At 41.4% G+C, this 10,478-nt stretch overlaps 1 protein-coding gene across 1 annotated transcript in view; it reads left to right on the top strand.

Moving 5' to 3' along the window:
• The window catches only part of Znf292 (zinc finger protein 292), a 71,152-nt gene that overhangs the window by 300 nt on the left and 60,374 nt on the right, over nt 1–10,478 (top strand). The gene's annotated exons all lie outside the window — the stretch shown is intronic.

The raw sequence follows: 10,478 nt of genomic DNA on the forward strand, positions 1-10,478 counted from the left end.
CGGCGCCGCCGCCCGGGCGCGGGAGCGGGGAGGACGAGGATGGCGCCTTTGTGTGGCCGCCGTGGTGGCGGTTGTTGTCGTCCGCAGCGCTGGGCTTCAAGGGGGGAAGGGAGTTGTGGTCAGGGCGGAAAATCCTCCCTCCCTGTCCCCTCCCAGAAGTCGGGGCTGCGCGGTCCCGGGGGCCACGGTGGAGATGGCGAGCCTGGGGAGAGGACGAGGGGAGGCCGGAGGCCGGGGCCTCTTCCTCTTCTTCTCCTCATTGTGCGCGGGGGATTACCCTGCCCCTGAGCCTCGGCTTCCCACTCCAGCGGGCCTCCGCCTCCACGGCTGGGGACTCCTTTGCCTGCTTCCAGCCGTCCCGCCCCCGGCGCGGTCCTCCCTGTGTCCCTCCCGGGCCTTTGTTGTTGGAGTTTCTCGCCCTGCCACTGAAGGGGTCTTTGTTGATGTTCCGTGGGGGCAGTCCCTGCCGACCCCTCCAAGCTGGACCAGGCGATGTGCAGAGGGGGGCGGAGGTTGTCCACGGCTGCCTTGGCTAGCTAGACGCGCCTCCACGGGAGAGGTAGCCTTCCTCCATGGAGAGGAGCTGTCTCTCCATCCATTCGAAGAGGATCGCTTGTCTTCTGGGGGCGGCTTGTCCAGAGTCGTTTCTTCCTTTGCCTTCCTCCTTGGAAGAGTAACGATTTCTACCCTTCTTTGCACCCTGTCCCCACCCCACGTTTCTCGAAGTCATCCCTGTTTGGTCTCTTGGCGAATTGTGAGAGGGTCTTTCCATCCTTTGCTTGACATTGCTTACCAGTAACTGCGTTCTAAGCAGGGTTTAGAATGTTTTTTTTTTTTTTTTTAAACAGTCTTTGCTCTAGAGAGAACCCAGAATTTAGGTCCTCCAGTACGTTTGATATTCCATCAAGATTGCTTCTGGCTTTGATGAAGATCATAAATTCTCTAATTGAGGTGGGGGAGGGGGAATAAAACCAAACAATTTTCGCAGAGTTAACATTAAGAGTTAACTTGTGAACGTACCCAGTAATAGAGAATTTACTTTGGACATGCTGAACTTAAGGTTGGACAATGGGTGGACCAACTTAGCATGTTGTAGTAGGTTATGATTTCACTTAGGTTCTAGCCTCCAGATTCTGCAATCTCTTCATAAAAACAGGAATACTTGATCACATACAAAAGAATCTCCATTGCTGTGTATGCATTATTGTCAGGAATCGATTCATTATTTTAAGGAGAACTTGATGAGATCAAGCAGGGACTGTCTAGGTTCCCCCACTTTAAGGGAGGCAAAACTAAACGATCTGTCATTTCTTTGAATCTCTAAGCATGAAAGAATTGTTGAAATTTGCAGATTTCTCTGCCTTGAAACTACCTGCTTACACTTACTTGGTTTTTAGATGTAAAGATTTAGGAAGTCTTTTATTTACAAATAGATTCAGCATTTTTTTTGGTGTTGTGCGACTAGACCTCGAACTCCATGTCTGATGCTTTTGCTCATAGGCAGCTGCTCTTCCTCTACCACCTGAGCCACACCTCCAGTCCCACAGACTCGCCTTTTTAACCAGTGAAAAGTATAAAAAGTGTAGCTTTGCTGTTTATTCCCTTGGTAGTGTCTACTAATGGCTTCAAGGCTAATTATTACAATTATTATATTCTTAACCAGCAGCATTTATACGTGAGGTTAATAATTCTTGGAATATGGAATCTTTGAAGCTATGTGATACTAAATTATTACTTTCAGCTGGGCCTAGTTGCTCATATGTGTAATCTTAGCACCGCCCCCCTAGCTCTCCCCCCCCCACCCCTTTGGTGGTACTGGGGGTTGAACTCAGGCCCTCACATTTAGAGGCACTCTACCACTTGAACTATGCCTTCACCCCTTTTTAATGTTGGTTATCTGGGCAGGGTCTCTCTTTATGCCCTGGCCTACTTGAGCTATGATGCTCCTATGATGCCACTGTGCCTTTTGAACTCTCTGTGCAGGCTGGCCTCTTCTCAAGAGCCTCAGCCTCCTAATCTCTACCTCCTAAGTAGCCAAGATTATAGGCTTGAACCACCTCTCCTGAACCCTAGTTACTCCTAAGGTTGAGATTGGAAGGATCATTGTTGGAGGTCAGCCCAAGCAAAAAGTTTACAAGACCCCTTCTCAACCAGTAAAAAAGCTGAGTCTGGTATGTGATCTATCATCCCAGCTGTGTAGGAAATGTAGATAGATTCATGGTCCCCCACATAAATCTGAGAGCCTATTTGAAAATGAAGGAAAGCAAAAAGAGTTGGGGATATGGCTCATATGGTAGAGCCAGCATTAGGTCCTGAGTTCAAACCCCAGTACTGCTTACCATTACATGTACGTGAATTTATCACTTTAAAGTTATTTTTAATGAATAAAATGGTATTATAAAAATCAGAAAGTGATTGATTGTACCACACATGAATTGCTTTTATTGACTAGTGCTGACAGAAAACATCAAACAAATGAAATGGATTTCAAGAATTACAAATTCTTTCTTTTTTTTCTTTTTTTTTTTGTCAGTTGGGCTTGAACTCTGGGCCTGGGCACTGTCCCTCAGCTCTTCAGCTCAAGGCTAGTTCTCTACCACTTGAGCCACAGCAACATTTCCGGCTTTTTCTGCTTACTTGGTGCTGAGGAATCAAACCCAGGGCCTCATGCATGCAAGGCAAGCACTTTACCACTGAGCCACCTTCCCAGCCCTACAAATTATTTCTTTTTTTTTTTTTATGTCGGTCGTGGGGCTTGAACTCTGGGTCTGGGCGCTGTCCCTCAGCTCTTCAGCTCAAGGCGAGCGCTCTACCACTTGAGCTACAGCGCCACTTACAAATTATTTCTTATACTTCAATTCCACAATAGACGTGCACTTAGACGTGATCTCTATTATTTGAAGAGGGTGTATTAGGTGTTTGATTCTCACGAGAATATATTTTTTTAATAGCATATTTAGTGATCCTATCCAATGGGAGATAATGGAACATTATTGTACAATTGTATCTTAACTGGGTTTGTTTTTCTGGGGGGAGAGATTTTTCTTTTCTTTCTTTTTTTTTTCCGTGGGTCATGGGACTTGAACTCTGGGCCTGGTCTCTTTCCATGTGCTCTTCAGCTCAAGGCAAGCGATCTACCACTTGAGCCACAGCACCACTTCTGGTTTTCTAGTGGTTTATTGGAAATAAGAGTCTCACGGAATTTCTTGCCTGGGCTTGCTTTGAACTGTGATTCTCAGATCTCAGCCTCCTGAGTAGCTAGGATTACAAGCGTGAGCCACTGGCACCCAGCTTAATTTGCTAAGCAGGCACTCTACCATTTGAGCCATGCCTCTAGACCATTATGTAGAATTTTGATAGGAAGTGGAGCAAAGCAGTGGTTAGGTTATGTATATATGTTATATATATATATATATATATATGGTTTATTAGAGCGATGTAAATATAGTGTTAAGAATACTGAGAGTCAGAAATTATTGGGTACTGGTGGCTCATGGTTATAACTGTAGCTACTCAGCAGACTGAGATCTGAGGATCGTGGTTCAAAGCCAGCCCAAAAGTCCATGAGACTCTCTTTTGTTGTTGTTGTTTTTGGTTGGTCGTGGGGCTTGATCTCTGGGCTTGGGTGCTGTCCCGCGCTCTTCAGCTCAAGGCGAGCACTCTACCGCTTGAGCCACAGTGCCACTTCCGGTTTTGGTTTATTGGCGATCAGAGTCTCATGGACTTTCCTGCCCGGGCTGGCTTTGAACCTCTATCCTAAGATCTCAGCCTCCTGAGTAGCTAGGATTAGAGCTGTGAGCCACCGGCACCTGGCTCCGTGAGACTCTTATCTTCAATTAACCACCAGAAAACTGGAAGTGGCACTGTGGCTCAGAGCAGTAGAGTGCTAGCCTTGAGCTGAAGAGCTCAGGGACAGGGCCCAGACCCTGGCCCAGAGTTCAAGCCCCACAACTGACAAAAAAAGAAAAAGAAATTATTTCTTTTTCAACCTTGAGATTATCATTTAATTTTTTCTAAGTTTTTCCTATTGGGGTATTGACATACTTCAAGAATGTCAAGATGAACAACCTTTTGTTAAGAGTTAATAGGCCTCATGGTTAATATTTCTATCAAGGAAGATACTCAGTGCTTTTGCAGTCCTAACTTGTATTTAGTGAATTTAATTTTTTATTTTTTATTGATAGAAAACACATAGTTATGGGCACAGTATGTTATTTAGTACCTGTGTATATTATGCAGTGATTGAGCCATGGTAATTGGCACCTGAAAACATTGATTATCTTTGTGGTGAGACCATTCCTTGTTTAGCTATTTTGAAATATATGTAACATTATTGCTAACTGTGTTACCCTTCTTTGTAATAGGACATCTTATTCCTTTCATTTCATTGTAACTATATTATTGACAAGTCTCCTTTGATTTTTCTTCCCTTTCCAAGTCACTTGTAATAACCTTTCTTATTCCTTCTATGAATGAAGGCATTTGTTTTCCTGTGCCTAGCTGATTTCACTGAATATGTCCTCCAGTTCTGTCCGTATTGGCATAAATAACAGAATGCATCCTTTTTAATGACTAAATGATATTCCATTGTGTGTGTGAAGTATTTTTTTTTTTTGGGTCTGGTTATGGGGCCTGAACTCTGGGCCTGGGCGCTGTCCCTCAGCTCTTCAGCTCAAGGCTAGCGCTCTACCACTTGAGCCACAGCGCCACTTCCGGCTTTTTTCTTTTTGCTTATGTGGTGCTGGGGAATTGAACCCAGGGCCTCAGGCATGCAAGGCAAGCGCTCTACCACTGAGCCACCTTCCCAGCCCCGTGTGAAGTATTATTATTATTATTATTTTGTCAGTTGGGGGTTTGAACTCTGGGCCTGGGCACTGTTCCTCAGCTCAAGGCCAGGGCTCTCTATCACTTGAGCCACAGTGCCACCTCTGTTTTTTTGGTGGTTAATTTGAAATAAGAGTCTCATGGGCTTTCCTGCCTGGGCTGGCTTTGAACCATGATCCTCAGATCTCAGCTTCCTGAGTAGCTAGGATTACAGGCCATGAGCTAACCGTGCCTGGGTGAAGTATTTTTTTGTCAGTTCATAGATACAGATAACATAATTTAATTGTATATCTTGGTTATTATGAATAGTGCCACATGAAATATATAAAACTGCAGTTCTTTTGGCTATATATTGAGTGGTAGGATTGTTGGATCATATGGTAGTTGTTTTGTCTTTTTGATAATATTACTAACTGAAGGGAAGGGACACTCTTCTTTGTGGGGTTCTCCCCCCTCCCCTTTTTTCTGATATGGAGATTGTATACTCTTAAGCACTACTCTACCACTAAGATGACAACTCTAGCATTGATTTGCATTTTCCTGATGTGTTAGTGCAGTTGAGAAACTTTTGAGATACAAAAGTATTTCATATACATTTTGGCCATTTATTTATAGAGCTTCTGAGAAAATTCTATTGAAGTCTTTTTGTCTTTTTTTTTGTCAGTGGTTATGGGTCTTGAACTCTGGGCCTGGGTGCTGTCCCTGAGCCCTTCAGCTCAAGGCTAGCACCCTACCACTTGAGCCACAGTGCCAATCTGATTTTCTGGTAGTTAATTGGAGATAAGAGTCTCACGGACATTCCTGCCCAGGCTGGCTTTGAACTGCAATCCTCAGATCTCAGCCTCCTGAGTAGCTAGGATTACAGGCCTGAGCCACCAGCTGCCGGGCTTTGCCCATTTTTTTTAAACTTAAATTTTAGTTGTGTATCTTAGATAGTCTGGATATTAACCCTTTGTTAGATATATAGATTGTAAACATTTTCTTCTGGTCAGTATATTGTCTGTTTGCTTCCTTTTCCTATGTTATGCAGAACTCTATAAAGAACCTTTTTTAGTTTGCTGTAATTAATCAATCCCATTTTCTATCCAAAAAGTCCTTGTCCAGTTCAATGTTTTATGCTGTTTTCCCTGTTTTCCTGTAGGCTTGTAGAGTTAGGTTTTATATTTAAATCTTCACTACCTTTTATATAATATATATAATATGATGAAAGAAGTCCAGTTTCATTTCTCTACATGTGGTTATCTATTTTTTCCATTTTTTTTAGAGATTTTTCCTTCCACAGTGTATATTCTTCCTACCTAGGTATCAGTTGAATATAATTGTATGAATTAAAAATGAGGTTGTTTGTATTTTGAATTTTTACCTTAATAAAAGGTGTGTTGGAGGATATAGTGAAATCCACAAATACAGAAATTATTTGAGCCTTAATTTATAAATTTTCTTTAATTATGTAGGATGAAAAATAACATTTCTTGAGTTCAGAGAAATAGAATAGAAAGGCAAATGTTTTTCTTATTGTTAACAACTTGTTTTGCTCCTCATTTTGGGTTCCTTCCTGGAAACAAGTTCCACTGTTCGTTATTTAAATGAGCATTTGTAGTAAGGCTGTAGAAACTGCTTAGTGAAAGAGTTCTGGCCTAGCATGTACTAGCCCTACCATGCATCCTTAGTGCACATGCATGGGCGCACACATACATAATTAAAACTGAAGTGGTGAAGGATAGATAAAACATGTCTATGAGAGTAATAAATCTTAAATATCCTGCCTTTTGAAAGTTAGCATTTATATGGATAATACACATTTACACTTTCTTAAAATTTACTTATAATTTGATTATAGGATACCCAGAAATCACTTCTTGCACTTATTTGCTTTAGAGTCATTACTATATTTATTATATGTAAAAAGTGGTTATAGTTGGAGCCTCTTGGACTATTATGTGGGGCCAGTAATTACTGACACAGTACTTCGGTTGAGTACCTATTTTTTTTCTTTTTCTTTTTTTTTTTCTTTGCCAATCCTGGGGCTTAAACTTAGACCCTGGGCACTGTCCCTGAGTTTCTTTTTTACTCAAGGCTAGCACTCCACCACTTGAGCCACAGTGTCACTTCTAGCCTTTTCTGTATATATGGTACTGAGGAATCAAACCCAGAGCTTCATGCATGTTAGGCAAGTACTCTACCACTAAGCCACATTCCCAGCTCAACTACCTACTATTTTTGAGCCAAGCAGATGAACCACAATTTCTGGCTTCAAGTAACTTGCCATGTCTAGAAGAACGTGGATAAATAATTTTAGGAAAAATATAAATTAGATTGTTTATATCAGAGATGAATATGGCAAAGAAAAGTTATTTATTTGGAAATTTAAACAGAAATATTCCAACAGCAGAATTGTTCCTGCAGGATTTTAGATAATCATTCATTGAAAAGAATTAAACAGTGATTTGTTAGGATGTCATGTTTATGACATCTATAATACTAGGTAGAGTGACTGTAAATGTTTTGTTTTTTTGGTCAGTTCAAGGCTAGCACTCTACCACTTGAGCTGCAATGCCATTTCCGGTTTTCTGAGTGGTTTATTGGAGATAAGAATCACGGACTTTCCTGCCCAGGCTGGCTTTGAACTGTGATGCTGAGATCCCAGCCTCTTGAGTAGCCAGGAGTACAGGCTCTGTTGATGCTTAAACTGAACCCTAGGATCTTCTGCATGCTAAGCAAGTGTTCTACCACTGAACTACACCTAAAGTACAGCTTACCTTTTAATTAGTTGAATTGCATTTATGGAAATATGTTGTAGAAATATGTATGTTATATATAAATATAAATATATAAGTATGTGTATATATATGTGTGTGTATGCACATGGCTTATAATTTCTCAGTTCATATAACCAGTGCTTCTCAATTGGCATCCAATTCTCTTTTATCGAGAAATTTACATTATGCTATAGCTATGGATAGTGGCTCTTAGCACCCATGGACAGTCCTGCCCATGGAAATTTATCTTCCTGCCTAAATACAGTACCCCTTTGAAAAACACTATAAACCAAAAAGAAAGTAGTATATTCAGAAATTGTTTTCTAGTTGTTGCATTCTTATATTAGGGTAACTAAGCTCCAGAAATAGTTTGGAACAGGTCCAAGTAAAAGCTCTTAAAACCTAAATATACTGAACATGAGAAGAAACTTTCTGCTTTCTTAGCAGAATTCCAGCCTCTGTCTGTATGTGTGTGTGTGTGTGTCTGTTTGTGTGAGTGTGTGTGCACGTGCGCACGCGCACACATGCCAGTCCTGGGATTTGAACTCAGGGCCAGGGCGCTAATCCCTTAGCTTTGTCACTCAAGGCTAGCATTTTACCGCTGAGCCAAAACTCTGTTTCTACCTCCCTTTTCCCCCCAAGGGGGCGTGAGGGTGTTCTCCCTGAGCTCTACTACTACTTGAGCCACAGCACCACTTCTGACTTTTTCTGTGATTAATTGGCTGGCTTTGAACTGCAATCCTCAGATCTCAGCTTCCTGAGTAGCTAGGTTTTACGGGTGTAAGCCAGCAATACTGGCTACAGCCAGTTATTATTATTATGCTGCTACTGCTTCTGAGGCTTGAACTCAGGGCCTGGACATTGTCCTTGAGCTTTTTTGCCCAAGGGTAGTGCCCTACCACTTGAACCACAGCTCCATACCTAACTTTTTGCTGGTAACTTGGAGATAAGATTCTCACCAACTTTCTTGCCTGGCCTGGCTCTGAACCGCAATCCCCAGATATCCACAGGCATGAGCCATCAACACCCAACAACCAATTATGTTAACTGCTGTTTAAAACAACTTGCAGGCCAGGAGTGTAGGTCAGCTTAGCCTCAACAACACAAAAACAATGAACCAATCAACAACAACAACAAAAATTATTTTACTAGGTTTAATCAAGGTAGGTATTTAGGGAGAAAAAGCCAATTTTGTGAATAGTATAATTTCAATAAAGAGTTCAAAATAAGCCTTGGGGGTATGGTCACAGTGCAAGAGCATGTGCCTAGCAAGTGCAAGGTCCTGAGTTCAGACCCTATTACCATACACACACGCTTCAAAATAGGTAATAAGCACTTCAGACTAGTATACCTGAAAAGATTGAATTTGAACTGACATTTGTTACCTTTACTAAAAAATTCAGCATATTTGTGTTGACTAACCCAAGGATATAAGCCAGATGGTACCAGCACTGGGAGACTTCAGGCAGTTAGCGAATCCCAAGACTTTGTAGACTATATGGTGAGATCCTGTCTCCACAAAAATAAGCAGTCTTTCTCCCCTTTTGCCCTCCCCCCCCCAAGAAAAATCAGCTGAACAAAAACCCAAAGGCAAGGATTTTGCCTTTTGATATAATTGACAGCCTGTCTTTTAGATATTACAGGAGATGTAAGATAAAGGAGTCTCCAGTGGGATATAAATTAATAAGGTAAGATTTAAATAGCACTTCATGAAAACAATTGAAGAGATGACAAAGGTAGTAGTATATCATTAGCTTATGAGCTAGTTTTGCTTTATTTTTAAGCTTTTCATTGAAAATGTAGTTAGTTATATGCCAATGGTATATATACAATTATAGCACCTGGGGTCAAGGGAGGAGAGTGAGCTATAATACTTAAGTACACTCAAATATTTACAAAATAATAATACCAAAATTACCTAGTGATGTATTTCTGATGTTAAGCCAAAGGATGACTATACACAGACATAGTTTAAAAAAAAAGGGATGGGGGAGGGAAAATGGGAGAAAAATGAGGGGAGGGGGGTAACAAGTTCAACAAGAAATGTACTCACAGCCAAGTGCTGGTGGCTTACACCTGTAATAGCTACTCAGGAGGCTGAGATCTGAGAATTGGGGTTCAAAGTCAGCCGGGGGAGGAAAGTCCGTGAGACTCTTCTCTCCAATAAACCACTAGAAAACGAGAAGTGGTGCTGTGTCTTAAAGCTGAAGAGCTGAGGGATAGCACCCAAGCCCAGAGTTCAAGCCCCAGGACCGACAAAAAAAAAATATACTCACTACCTTACTTATGTAATTGTAACCCTTCTATACATCACCTTGACAATAAAATTAAAATATACTCAAAGAAAGGGCATACAATGAAAACTTATTTATCTCCACATCTTAGACCTCAAGTCTTCTGTAAAGCAATTCATGAATAGGTTTTTCTGCATCTTGACGAAATAACTTGTTCCTCCTTTAAAAAAAAATGATTGATGGCAAGATACTCTACATTGCATTTTGCTTTGCTGTCTTGGGGTACTGGAGAAGTCAAATCCAGGGCCATGAATAATAGGTAAGCGTTTTACTCTGAGCTATATCCCTACCTCCATCTTGTTTACTTTTTTTAACCTAAAAATGTACTTCTAAGATCATTTCATAGCTGCTTAGGTAACTACATGGTCATTGTAGTCTGTAGCTATGTCTAGTAAGTTAATTACTGTTGGATATTTAGGAGAATGAGCTAATTTTTAAGAATTTTAATTTCAAGGCTGGGAAGGTGGCTCAGTGGTAGAGCGCTTGCCTTGCATGCCTGAGGCCCTGGGTTCGATTCCTTAGCACCACATAAGCAAAAAGAAAAAAGCCGGAAGTGGTGCTGTGGCTCAAGTGGTAGAGCGCTAGCCTTGAGCTGAAGAGC

The sequence above is a fragment of the Dipodomys ordii genome, unplaced genomic scaffold (genome assembly GCF_000151885.1).
Source record: "Dipodomys ordii isolate 6190 unplaced genomic scaffold, Dord_2.0 Scaffold158, whole genome shotgun sequence".
NCBI classification, from domain to species: domain Eukaryota; kingdom Metazoa; phylum Chordata; class Mammalia; order Rodentia; family Heteromyidae; genus Dipodomys; species Dipodomys ordii.